The following is a 12840-nucleotide window of genomic DNA, read 5'->3' as shown; positions in this document are numbered from 1 at the left end:
CCTGGCATAGCCTTTCCTATCAGGGTGCTGCTTTGTTGCACTCATGTAACAATGATTCTCTGTGGCTTCAGAGGTCAGACAAGATAACTAAACAGAGATATAACAGAGACCACATGCCACCTCCACAGCTTTTCATACTTTAGTTGTAGTATAGACTGAACTGTGTCCCCTCAAACTTATATGTTGAAGTCCTTTTAGTAGCAGAGAATGTGATTTTATTTGGATAAAAGGCCTTGAAAAAGGTATGCAAAGTAAAATAAGATTCTAGGGTAGGTCCTAATACAATATGAATGTTGTCCTTATGGGAAGAAAAGATCCAAACAGATATGCGAGTGCACAGATAAAAGATCATTTGAGGACAGAGAGAGAAGATGGCCATCTGTAAATCAAGGAGAGAGGCCTCAGAAGAAACCAAACCAGCTAATACATTGATGTTGGAGTTTTAACTTCACAACTGTGAGAAAATAAAGTTCTGTTGTTTAAGCAATCCAGCCTGTGGTGCCTGTAGTATTTTGTTATGGTAGCTCTAATGAACTAACATAAGTCATGATACTAGTCTCTACCATAATCCATATCCATTAAGTATTATATGTGAGTTATCATTTTGACTGGGGAAAGGAAGCCATTTCTGTTTGGTATTCCTCAGGGAGATAACTCTTATCCCAGAGGCCAATAAATTAATGTGGAGTTTAAGCAAATTGTCAACTAAGTCAATTCCAATTAAACATTTGGAGACTGAAGAAATAACCACTGAGTGGTTTTTTAGACCCACTGGGTTGAATATGAGCCAGGTTCATATCGCAAGGATTACATTTATTACCTTGCCCTTATCAGCTCTGACTCTACCAGTAGGCCCAGGATGATGCTTTGGGGCTCTAGGTATTAATGTCAACTTAGACTCTATGTATAATAATACGAAATATCTGGATATGCCACCTTACTAGATGTGTCTTCTACTCAGGAACACAGCCACTTCTTCAGTTCATGGTTTCTGGGTCTGGAAATAGGCTTCAGCCTGAGAACCGAATGAGGGAGTATAGCTTTTGGTTTGGGTGCCTACCATTATTCTTTTGTTCTTAGGTTCTTACCTCTTTCTGGTTGAATGTGTTTGGTAGACTGTTGTTGGCTACATGCCTAGTTTGTTCTTAGAAACTCCATCCATGCTCTTTGAACCATTTCTCAATTCCCTGTGGATCAAGCTTACCTATCTTTATGGTGTGACCTGGTTTCTGGTGTCAAGCTCTCATTGCCAGGCTCCTTAGTGGCCTTGTCTTTCCTCGAGTTTTAACAATTCCCACTTATATAAATGCCTCTCCTGTTGGTTCTGGTTTTCAGAAAATTGCTACTATTGAACTTCTTAATGGTGCCAGCTCCCGTATCACTGGTGCATTCCTGAAGGCCTTAGTGAATTGTGCATTCATTGAGCCTTCCTGTGGAACATAATCCTTGGGTGGTGTTTCTGGATTTATATAATATTCCTATTTTAGCATTCCCAATTCCCTTAGCCTCTTTATTCTTGTGGCATCACTCACCTTGGATATGTTTTTTTTTTTTTTTTCCCAGCCTTCTCAGAGCCTCTCTAGTGGTAAGTTTGTCCATCTACAGGATTACTTGCCAGGTATCTCAAAAAATGCCCCCATGTCAGTGAATGACTGTTTAAACTACATTTTCCTCTTCTTAATATGGTATCCTCAAAATCCAATCAATTCATACACTTTGGTTACCTACTGAAACACACTGTTTCACTCTTGTAGTTCTGTTAGTGAATAATGTCCTTCCTCCATCATCAAGTCCAGCATATATTCAGTAATGTTATGTTGGGATTTGATCCTAGCTATTGGCCTTGATGTCAGGAGAGGAAGTGGGCAAATCTTATTTGGGGGACACCTGTTGACTTAACAGAGAGAAGTTTCTGCAGTATCTACCAACACTGGGTATGTTTGTGTTCCTACTAAGGAAAAATATGTCAGTTCTACAAGCTCTGAAGGCGTTTTCCCCTCTCATGTTTCAAGAGCACAGGAATTTCCAACCACAGCCCTGATTTTAACATGACAGACCTGATTTAACCGAGCATTTACAATTTACGTGTAAATATATCTGCAACTCTGTGACTCGAACTATGGATTCTTCAGCTTGTTGGGACATTGTTCTTTTACAGCGAATAAAGGGTCTAATATTTAGCTTATAACAATTAATGGGCTGTGCATGGCGGCTCACACCTGTAATCCCAGCACTTTGGGAGGCAGGGCGGGGTGGATCACCTGAGTTCGGGAGTTTGAGATCTGCCTGACAAATATGATGAAACTCGGTCTCTACTAAAAATACAAAAATAAGCCGGGAGTGGTTGCAGGTGCCTGCAGTCCCAGCTACTCGAGAGGCTGAGACAGGAGAATCGCTTGAATCCAGGAGGTGGAGGTAGCAGTGAGCCGAGATCATGCCACTGCACTCCAGCCTGGGCAACAAAGCAAGACTCCATCGCAAACAAACAAACAAATAAACCCTGGTTTTTGAAGCTGGTTCTGGTTCTGAAAACCAGAACCATGTTCCACCGAAACAGTGTTCCACAACAGACATCAAGTTGACATAATAATAATGAGTCAGCTCCACTGCTTTTGTAATAATCACTGTTGGCCCCCTATTTTTCAAATGCCTGAAATATTGTACCCCAAGTGGCAGTTTCCCAAGCCAGATGTTTTCTCAAGTCACCCACGGACATATGAATTCTTTAGCAATGTGGTCACCACCTTTTTCCAGAAAGTGTCAGTCACCACGTACTGCTCAGAATGGCATTTCCTTGGGTAGCAGGTGTGAGTGAATGAGCCAGTGCTAGATTCCTATCCTGTAGTCTATTTTCGTGGATCTTCCGAAAAGAAGGAAACAAAGATAGGAATACATGTATAAGATATATACATATATATATCTTTTATGTGTGTGTATATATATACACACATATACATACACACATATATATATACACACACACACACATAAATGACTGTAAAGAACAACCAGCAAATAAACAACGAAGCAGGGAGAGCCATCTAACACTAGTAAGTCTTCCACCAGTGAAGGAGATGGGAAAGGAAGGAGGGTTGGATAGGAAGAAACACAAAATGCAACACAATTCAAAAGCAGGTTCAGCCAGTCTGAAAGGGAGTCATTGGGACCAAATCTCCAATTGGTGACATCTCATGTCTCATAGGAATGAAACTTTATTAGGACCAGGGTTGCTTCTGGCCATTTCCAGAGAGAAGCCTTTGGAAAGTGGGACTGCAGTGTGAAAGTGATGATGGATTCAGAAAGGCAGAAGCTGGGACCATCAATCGGTAGTCGCAGGAGATCTGAGAGGAATATTTTCATGGCTTTCCAAGGTTCTGTCTCATGTTCAATAGAAAATTGTCTAAATTGGAGTGTCCTCCATTCTCCCAGAGTCTTTTATTCTCTCTTTTTTGATTAAAGACATTTTAGAGAAGCCCTGCTAAGTTTTTTTTTTTCTACCTACGTCCTACTTTCTCTTGAAGAAAAGTTGGGGGTTCCTCTTGATGATGTTCTTTAATGTAAACTTAAATAGGAAAAAAATCCTAGAAGCTTAGGGTAGGAAGGGCAGCCTTTTCTGACTTTCACATTTATACGGATATGGGTTTTTATTTTATTTTGTTTGATCATTTAATTCTGGTCTTGCAAACGGAGTTAGAAGACCTGCTCACATCGTCATCTTCCTCAGATGTTCCCCTGCTCCATGGTGAATCCACCGGTTCATTCAATCAATGTGTCTAACTGGAGCGCGGTTCCTGTCCTCACTCAAATCCTTCTCAATTCAAAGGAATGAAGTCTCTGAACTATGAAGATGATTTATTTTAGGTAAGGTATCTGCTTGTCAATAAACAAAAGGATTGAGTAGATATATGCAATAGAAATTAACACTGTTTTTCAGAAAGATAACATAAAAGCATGGATTTGACTAAACCCAGTCAAGTTAACCTTCCATGTTTTTCACAATTAAGTATTTCTGAAAGATTACTTGTGCATGTATTGATTAATTCATTTATTTTGGGCATTATCATTTTAGAAAGTTAACACAATCAAATTTAATCCTTGGGGTATTTTTCTTTCAAAGAGTATATTGTAGATCTCTGTATTAAAAAGGGCCAAAGAACAGGGAGAAGCCGCCATTGAAATTGAAATAGTTGCATAGAGGTTGATAATTTTTTAAGTGTTCTTGCATATTATGTAATAATAATTAGCATAAAATATATTAACATGCAGTCATTGGCAAATATTTTTAAATAGGACAATTTTTGTTGAAATAGATCTATAAATTCGTACTCTCCCCATTTTCTATTCCAATAAATGGTAAATTTTTAGGTTTTCATGAAATAAGTGAAGTGAGAAATTAAAAAGATAAAATAAGTATTACAAACCAAAAATTTAAGACATTGATATACTGTTTTATTTTAATACAGATTTAAAAAAAATATTTCTGTTGTCTCCAACATTTTCTAGTTTTTTTAAACCACAGCTTAGTTTATCAACTTTTAAAAGTTATTTATTATTTACTAAGCATTAAACAGCATTTTCATGTAAATACACACACACACACACACAGTGATTTTGGCACAAGGTATCAGAATATTATATAATAATTAAATCATCTAGTACCTTTCTTATTTTTGTTTGGTATAAGTGAATTGAGAATAACCTTGATGGACTCTTAGTAGACACTCCTCTGAACTCATGGTAACTAAAAGTGCCAAGATCTTTTAATAAATAACCTAATAGCCATTAATGTTCCAAAGGCCTGCTCATTAGTAAATATTTTACCCTGGGGATGGAGAAAAAAGTTTGAAATCCAGCGAGTTGCTTAATTAAAAGATGATTAAAGAAGCTTTCTACTGTACATGCAATTTCCACATTTTCCTATTTATTTATTTATTTATTTATTTTGGAGAAATAGTCTCTCACTTCATCACCCAGACTGGAGTGCAGTGGGGCGATCTCGGATCACTGCAGCCTCCACTTTCCGGGTTCAAGCAATTCTCATGCCTCAGTCAACTGAGTGGCTGGGATTGCAGGTACACACCACCAAGCCTGGCTAACTTTTGTATTTTTAGTAGTGACGGGGTTTTACCATGTTGGCCAGGCTGGTCTTGAGCTCTTGACCTCAAGTGTTCAGCCCATCTCAGCCTCCCAAAGTTGTGAGTTACCATGTCCTGCTTCCACATTTTCAAGGTTTTATTGTTGTAGTTTATTTGCAAACAATATTACAATGTGCTGTATAAAAATATTAGATAAGAAAAACATATGGCAATGCCCAGAAACACTTAAAGAGACAAACGGTTCACTTTCAAAAGTTTGATATTAAAATTGCTAGACACTTTAAACTACATAATTTTATTTATGTGTTTAACAATTTTATAATTATTTCTAATGTCAGGTGAGATAAAGAAACAAATTATGTAAACAATACTTTTAGAGCTAATATTTCATAATAATTCACATGCACTCAGTACTGATTTGAAATTTAGGATACCTTATTAATTGATGAAAATAATCATCTGCCTAGAAAACAATTATAATCAACATAAAACATTAAAAGAGTACTTGAATTTTACATATATTATTCAAAATTAGTTTTGTATTAATTGAGAATACTGTTCTGTTTGTCATTTCTACTTGTCTATGTTTTGTCTCACCTACCTCTGTGTCAAACAACCCCACCATTATAACTCCAGTTGAGATATCTCAATTACGACAGTTATTTTTTAATCTGGAAAACTAGCAAATATAATATCTTACCAGAAGAGAACCCCTTTTTGGCTCTCTTTAGATATTTTGACCTAGATAATCTAATTCTTGATTTCAAAAATTTATTGCTGGGTTGTTTTCATACTCTATGGACTTCTTCAAATAACATAGATAAATGAGAAGCTCAAGTTGTCTAACACAGCAAACCAATTTTTCAGTATATTTCTTATATCCAAGAAAAGCTCATAAATTCCTAAAAAACTGTTTCATTGGAATTTGACCTTTGTTTTTAAATGTTATTTATATTCATTAAATTTCTCCTTATTACTAATTCAGTTTCCAAAGTACTTATGATCATAATTTTGCTTAGTATTCCCTTGTAGGAAAACATATTAATAATTAAAAGACTAAGTTCAAGTCTTTTATGGGTTAATGTACACATGAAAATAATTTTTAAATACATCAATGCTTTAGTGATCATGAACAATATAATTCTAAAATGAACAGAAAAATACTGGCAAATAAACTTCATTATCTATTTTTATCACAACTTTGTTGCCTTTATTGCTGCTATTTCAGTTCTAAAATGAGGATGTTCAATGAACTGGGATTGAGAAAAACTATTAAAATTATTCTGTGTGATACCAACGTGCCTTTTCTGGACCCATGTTACTGACTCCACTTGAAAATTGCCAAGAATCTTAGGACGGCTGCTTTGATTTTATTACTATGCTATTGAAGATGCTTAACCAGTGCATTTAGCTTTCCCCTTGCACTATCTTCTTTGTGGACTAACAAGCCATTAACGGTGGCGATGGAGAGCTGTTTGTCTTGTAAAATTATTTCCAAAAGCAGCCCTAGAAGCATCCTTTCTTCTTTAAGGGATATTAGTGTCTCTCTCTCTCTCTCTCAAGAACGTATTAGTAAAAAACATTTTTTTTTCCACAAAGTGTTCAAACACCTAACATCTGAAATTCACATATAGGAGGCAGTAAAAGTTTAACATTGAAAAACCATATAAGCCCAAAATATGTCATTTTATGATTTTGAAGTGCTGCATGTTATTGAATTAAGAGTGCTTCCACACAGAGAGGCAAAAGCCCCATAGAGAAAATATTTGTAGTTATGTCCTCTGTCAAAGACACCTTTAAGCTGTTTTCTTAAAGGCACATTTTCTGGGCAAGATAATTTTTCTTTATAAAGCAGCAGATTACTCATTCACTCGGATAGTAAGAGTGGACTATATAAGTTTTTCTAAACTTGAATACAGCGTGTTTGTAAGAGACTAAGTAGCTGCCAAGTATGTTACATAGGAAATAAACCTCTGTAGACTTATAGCTGAGGACATAAGGGTAAGTGATCAACTAATGCACAAAATATTTGTTTGCACATTGTTCTCCCTCAGTATAACCCTTGGAGTTAACCATCAAGCAACTGCTCCCTACACAAAGCTTTAGAGTACTTCTGTTTTGCCCTCCATTTGTCATCCCACTTTCCAGTGTGACTGGATGGCAGGAGCTAAGGATTCCTGCCCACCTGAAGCCTGTTGTACCTTCTGCATGGAATTTATATCTCAGAGCTCTCCTCCTCTTCTTCCTCCATAGTTCATTTCCCTGAGGCTACAGAAAGGTGACTTTACTACTAGTGTGCTCACCATTAAGCCCTAATGTTAAGCGTGAGGCTTCTGTGGTTAGACTCAGTGGCTATGGATGGAACTTGGATGTGAGGGCTGAGATGTTCCTTTTAGTAAAGAGTTATAGAGGAATAAAAGGGGAAATGCTGGGTGCCTACATTTGTACTCTTGACTTGGGCTTGCAAACACAGATGTTATGTGCGGGCCTAACCTTCCTTACCAAGTCTGTGTACTTCTTGAAGGACAAAAAAATAAAAAATGCTTAATTATCTTTATTTTCCAAAGCCTGGCATTTAAAACAATTATTTAGTAGGATTTGTCCAACAAGAACTAACAAATTTATTGTCCCTGGGCAAGATTCCACCAGTAGACATTTTGTGTTGGGCCTGCAGTATTTCATAATATTTAAATTTTATTTGGAATACGTTTGTAAAATTGGGGAAATTTTGCATAGTAATCTTGCTTGTCTGAAAAAAAACTCTTAAAAACACTCATCCACATTCCCAAAAGTCATCATCAAAGAGCAACTTCTCTGCAGTTACAAAAATCTTGTGCGGTTAGTCCTGTTTGTCATAGTCCAGAAATTCTGTTGTTAAATCTTACAACCATTTCAATGGTGCAATTTCCTGTCTGGGTCCTATAGGAATTTGAATCTTATATCTGCAATAAACCTGTAGAAATTAACGAGCAATTAAAACATAGAAAATATAAGTATAGTGTTTACATTCTGACCATCTCTGAGTAGTGGTTAAAACAAAACTCTCTTGTGAAGGATTGAGTTTCACAAATGAACTGGTACTAACTCTGTCTATGAAGTATAATCTAGTGCTTACATTTCATGACAAATTATCCATAGACTCATTATTATTAAACAACTCCTGAATGTTAAATGTCCCTATTTAAGATTCCTAATCAGAAAATTTATGAAAGAGAAACTTTTGATTATCATCTGCTTTGTATCTGAAATCAAGTCCCTCTAATTCAAATTATCTTAGTTCTCAAAAGCCCTGTTAAAGCTTCATGCCTCAAAATGCTATGGTGACCCAAATACATTTTTCTTTTCAAAATGTAGGTTTATCCCATTGGACTAAAACATTTTACTGTTAATGCCTTTCTTTTCAGCACCAAATGATAGGTAATTTATGAAAGAAAAAAAATGGTAGGTAATTTATTATGTATGGATTTATATTTTGATATGATTTTGCTGTGTCCCATTCCAATCTCAACTGAACTGTATCTCCCAGAATTCCCACGTGTTGTGGGAGGCAGCTAGGGGGATGTAATTGAATCATGGGAGCGGGTCTTTCCCATGCTGTTCTCGTGATAGTAAATAAGTCTCATGAGACCTGATGGGTTTATCAGGGGTTTCTGCTTTTGCCTCTTCCTCATTTTCTCCTGCCACCACCATGTAAGAAGTGCCTTTACCTCCCGCCATGATTCTGAGGACTTCCCCAGGCATGTGGAACTGTAAGTCCGAGTAAGCTTCTTTTTCTTCCCAGTCTCAGGTATGACTTTATCAGCAAAATGAAAACAGACTAATACATATTTCATTTTTTTTTCATAGTAACTTTGAAAGATACATGATGTCTCTTATCACAAATGAAATAGGCTATTTTTGTGTTACATATTTTATTTCAATAAGTGGTTTTTAAATAATTCTATAAAATACATAATAATTTCATATTGATGACATTTGTATTATAGCTGTGAATACCAGAAAGAAAAAGAAATAATGCATAGGGGAAATATTTTAAAATAAATAATACAATGTTCTGTGTGTGATAAAAAGATAGAATCAAGGAGGGTGTCTCATTTTAAAACTAGAGTTAAAACCACTTGTCCATTATGAATTCTTTCTCCAAATTCCCTTCTCAATGTTACCAAATAAATCTTTTAAATATACTACTGGATTTAAGAAAGAAAACATTATATTCTAGTTGTATTATAATCAGAGATGACAAGTGAAATACAGTATAAGCTCTGTATCAAAACAAAATTCATGTAGATATTTTGTAAAATCTACCCTCTCTATTCTAAATGGTTGCATTCCAAACTAGTAGATTAATAAGCTACTTGTTGGTTGTTGCTGATTATATTCATAAAACTCTTTTCTGTACCCTAGGTAGAAGATTAACTTAGTGAGAAGAACCCTAACAATCTCAACCTCACTGCCCTTCCCCCGATTATATATTTCCCTTGTCTCTCCAACCCTAACATTACTCTCCCGCCTGGACAGCTGTAGAATAGACCTGTGCTAACAACAAATTTTCTTAGTTAGGAGCTTCATGCTGCATTGAAGCCACAGTCTGTCAGTGGGTCTCCCAAAAGAAATGAGCATGTTATTGATCTGGTTTTTCTTTATGTTATCTTTCAAGTCTTGATTTGACTTAACTTCCAGTGAATCAGTTAAAAGCTTACTGCTGAGGCATGAGAATTCAGTGACAGCTTTTAGGGCTGTATCCCTTATGAAGATATTTGGCTGTGTGTAGAATACAGTGTAGTTGTCAGTCTTTAGCATACAGCTGACACCTTAAAATGATTCATAATCTGTTACAGGACTATTCATGTGAAAGATTCTACATGGACCTTACAGTCTGTTGGGATGTCAGTATCAGTATTGTACTCTGTACATAGGTATCTAACTATAAGTTGTCTTGTGATTTACAGTACAAGGTCTAGAAAATGACAATTTCAGAGAGCAAATCTATTATAAAAATTAGGTTAAAACAAGTGGCACAACCATGTGCAGATGTGCCGTTTCCAAAGAGATAGTTTATAAACATGTGGCTGAGAAGACTTGGTGAAATACTCTCTCTAGTCAGTTACCATCAATCAAATTTGAAATATGGAGGGAAGTGTAATCTAATTACAGTCCATGAGTATGAATAAAGATGTGTGAATATACTGTTATATCCACAAATGATATGGTGAAATAAATAAAATTTATTTTCATGTTCTTCATAGGAATAGCTCTCGGAGTTAAAGCATTTTTAGAGGCTAGCTATTTAAAGCCAACATAATACTCTGAATTAGTTCGTGTAGCAGAAGTGTAGAAATTCATGTTATATAGCTTAAGAGGTATTGGGTGTATACCATAGGCAATGTAGTCTTTGGTATTATTTTATGAAGGGAGTGACTGGGGCCGCTCCTAAGTCTACTAGGTGGCTGAGGTTCCAGCAAAATTACTTTTGGAAGTCCCTATCGATATAAACAATTTGACTCACAGAACTAGTTTTACAAAATTATTTAGGCCACATGAGATAGTGAGTTATCAATGAAGATTAAGAATAGTGGGTAGAAAAGAGGCTCTTATGTATTTATCACCCAGTGAGTACACATAAAGAGTCTTCATAGTGCCCTTGCATCATCTTTTCTCTATTATTAATTGTGCCATTACTGGCTAATTTCATATCTCTGGCCAAGAAATAAAAGTAGCAATGTTGTTACCACTCCCAAGTTTCCTTAGAACCTGCCAGTATTCAATGATGCAGATCTTCTTGGCTCTGAAGATTCTTGATGCTGTATACATCATTATTCATTGTCCTGGGTAGAATTGTGTTCTCTTCCCCACAAAAGATATATTCCAGTACTAACTCCTCATACCCATAACATTGCAGGATCCTTGGGGTGCCCCTTTTCTGACCAGAAACCTATGTGGCCAGTGGCACCTTTGCCCAAGTTTGGCTTGGGTTCCCTGGGTTCATTCTGTCCACTTGGCCTGACAGTCTGTGCTCAGCTCATGCTACCAACCTGGATCTTACTCTTGCCAAGGGCAGGTCAGGTATGGAGTAGTGAGGGGTATGTGAGTGTGCAAGCGTGGAGTCTGGCCATTGCACACAGTCAGTCATCCGAGCTGCTGCAGCGAGGTGGGCAGCTCCAGGTGCTGACATGTGTGCTGGTTCTCAGTGAGGCTGCGGCTGGACCAGATGCACCACAAGCAACTTCCCTGTCTGCCACCAGGGAGTGCAGTGCTGCCTGGAAGCTTGGAGTCTCCAGGAAGTTCAGGATCCCAAAGAGGGAGTCATAGCCCTGGCTTGGGGAGATCCCAGGTCTGGGCTTCCCAAAAGGCTTCAGTTCTTCTCTCCTTCTCTTTACTCACAAGGTGGTGGGCAAAGGACATGTTTCGGCCTTGTTTGTGTTACAGCTCTTTCATCCCTGCCATTGGGCAGGTCCCAAGTTCTTGTCCTCCATCTAAGAAAAAGGAGGCATGTGGACCAGTGGAGGGTGAACAAGGCAAAGAGGAGCTTTATTGAGTGACAGAATAGCTCAGAGGAGGCACTGGAGTAGACAGTTCCTCTCTGCAGCTAGTTGTCCCAACGTCTGCAGCTCTCAGCAGAGAGGAGGCCCTGGGGTGGGTAGCTGGTCATCCCAACGTCTGCTCCACTCTGACTGATTCCAGGGATTTTGTGGGCCTTAGCAGGGAGGAAGTGCATGTTGATTGGTCCATGGACAACCATGGCCAGGCCCAGAAAAGGCACCATGAGTTCCCACTCCAGTCAGTGGGTCTGACAGCTCAGCCGTCAGCCTTTAAGCCCACCCTGGCCTGAAGATGGGGCCTCACAGGGGACCACTCTCTTCCACTCAAGAGCCTGTCTGCCTCCTGCTGCCATTCCTGGCACCCAGCCTGTACGTTCCAAGGGGCACCTGCAGGCCAGTACCAAGCTTCCCTCAGTCCCCCACCAGCTTCCCTCCTATGCTCACTGGGACCCAAAGTCTAGAGGGGGCTGAACTGGCGGAAGAATGATATATCAGCACTCCCCCAAGAGCATGCACACCCAGTTGGGCTATGACAGTGCCCAGGCTCAGCCTCGACTTTGCTCTGAGATCAGAGTAGGCACCAACAGCAGGGAAAAGCCAGGCACTTGGAACAGGCATTTCTAAACCTGCAAGGGCAAGGGGGGCCTTCCCGAGTCCCCTAGAGTGCAGGGATGCCTGTGTCCACAGTCACAGTTTGGGCAGCTGCAGCTGCTGTGGCGGGGAGGGTGGGGCTGGGGTGCTCTTGACTACTTTGTGAAGCAGTAGGCCCCAGTGCGCAGTCTCAGTTTGGGTGGCTACAGCTGTACCCAGGAGGGCGGGTCTCTTGCCTGCTTCTGCCCCCTGCCAAGAGCACAGGAAGGCCCAAGTCTTCAGCTACAAATTGGGTGGCTGCAGCTGCATCTCAGACGGTGGGACTCTTGCCTGCTTCATGGGGAGGATAGGCAAACAGCAAACAGCCTGTATGTGAAGCATGAAGAGGAGTCCAATTTGTGCAAGGAATGCCAGCCCTTCTTTGGGTCTGGCTTTAGACTGACCCATGAGAGCACAGTATCACAACTGGAGATAATTGAGGATATCAATTGGAAAGACCTTTTGATGTTGCGGAGCAACAGTCTTAAAAGCCCTGTCAGGAAATGCATGTGTTCACCCCTGGGTGGGTTGTAAACCACATGGAACAGAATCTGCAGAAGACATGGAGTGAATAC

The sequence above is a fragment of the Theropithecus gelada genome, chromosome 5, assembly GCF_003255815.1.
Source record: "Theropithecus gelada isolate Dixy chromosome 5, Tgel_1.0, whole genome shotgun sequence".
Classification (NCBI taxonomy): Eukaryota; Metazoa; Chordata; class Mammalia; order Primates; family Cercopithecidae; genus Theropithecus; species Theropithecus gelada.
This window is presented reverse-complemented; position numbering follows the sequence as displayed.